The sequence below is a fragment of the Apis dorsata genome, unplaced genomic scaffold (genome assembly GCF_000469605.1).
Source record: "Apis dorsata unplaced genomic scaffold, Apis dorsata 1.3 scaffold_188, whole genome shotgun sequence".
Lineage (NCBI taxonomy): Eukaryota > Metazoa > Arthropoda > Insecta > Hymenoptera > Apidae > Apis > Apis dorsata.
The window spans coordinates 29753-31644 of NW_006263473.1; positions in this window are offsets into that span (position 1 = coordinate 29753).

Genomic DNA, 1892 nt, shown 5'->3' on the forward strand with positions numbered 1-1892 from the left:
CTCGATGCAGCTCTCTCGGAAGAGGGAGGAAGGAGAGGAGGAGGGTTGATCCCATAAGAGAGGGCGAGGAGCTTTTCTTATGAGGAGCATTGATTGCCAACAACCCCTTACCCGCCTGTGTTTCTCTTGAAACGGTCCAACCTCCTTTATCCTATCACTCTTTCGACCCTGTGCAAACCCCCTCCCCCTATTCCTCACTGTGTCTCGTGTCATGGCACCTCGCCTCGGTTCTTAGGGACGTGGGTCTTTCTTCTTTCTTGAAAAGTCGTTTTTAAGAAGAAGAAATCAACGATTCAACGCGGTTTCCAGAGATGAGAAATTGTTTGATACAGAGATATCGCTAAGAGTACAGGTCGTTTGGGAGATCAATTTACTTTAATCGTATTATTTCGGGTGTCTTTACTTTTTTTTTTCTTTATTATTCAATGTTTCAATGAGGAGATCGATTAGCGAAGAATTATTTAGTTGTCGATTTATCAAAAATGAGATATCTTGCAATAAATGTATAAAATTCGAATTATATGTCGTATTCCGGATAATTGAGAATTAAGAGAACGAATTTTGAAATTTTTAAATTTCATTTCTTCTCAAAGCAGTTTGAATCTATTCAATTTTCCGTTTTATTGAGAGAAATAATGTTTTATTGTTGCGCATTGAATGTATTTTGTATTATGCATAATTTTATTTATTCGACGAAGAAACCACCCACGTTGAACGTGTAACCGTTTGCTTACCAAGTTTCAAACTGATTACGAATACATCGGCGGATACATGTTGTCGATCAATCCCTTCCTTTGTACACCGCGTGTAATTCAACGCTCAATTGCTATTAGATGTTAGTACTCCAGTAAATCTCTCTGATAGGTTCACTATAGCCTTTGATCACTCGGTACAGAATTGATTCAGGGATCCCTTAAGTGAACACCTGATCCTTCCCGGCATACCACGCCGACTGGATCGTGAAAATTTTAGTTTGCCCGATCGAACAGATTATAAAACTTCTAGGAAATCTTCATCGATCGTCATTTATAAATGGAATTTTCCAACGAGATACGATTACCGTTTCCTCGGGAAAATAAGTAATGATGGATAAGTAGTCGAACGTAATTACGGGACAATTATGATTACATTATATTTCCTTCGTTGATTTTTCGAAATTTCTTATTTTCTATATTAATATTATAATCGTTTCGATTTGTTAAAATTATTATTATTATTAATAAAAAGATAAAATAATTATTATAAATATTATTATTATAATAATAAAATTATTATTATTTAAAAGAAAAAATAAAGTTATGGATCGTTTCTAAAATGAGAATTTTTTAAGAACTGCATCGAAATAAATCAAAATGAAATTTTTCCTACTTGAACTTTCCAATTTTTCCGAATTAACTTCGTAAGAAGAATTAAATAGGTATTGTTATAAATTGAAAATTCGAAGAGGGAAAGAAGATTTAGCGGTATTAAAAAGTTTCTTGTAAAAATTATTTGACAAACTTTCGACAAAATCTTAATTAACAATAACATAGTAATTTTTCTCGTATTATATTTAAAATATAAAAGAAAATTAATTGAAAAAAATTCACGTGAAAGATGATACGAGGAGACAAATTTTTACAGGAGACGGGAGATTCTTCTTTTTTTTTTTTTTTTTTTTTTTTTTTCCATTTAATTGCATTAAACACACGTTTTATCACGAGAGAACAAGTTTATTCGAATAATTCACTACCCACATTTCAGGCTACATAATAGTTGCTAGTTTGTAACATATTGTTTATTAGATTATCCTTGATTAGCACTGACAATTCACCGGGATTTAATATACAGGTCTCTACTAGTATCTACGTGTCTTTTTTTTTTTTTCTTTTTTTCATTTTTTTTTTTTTTTT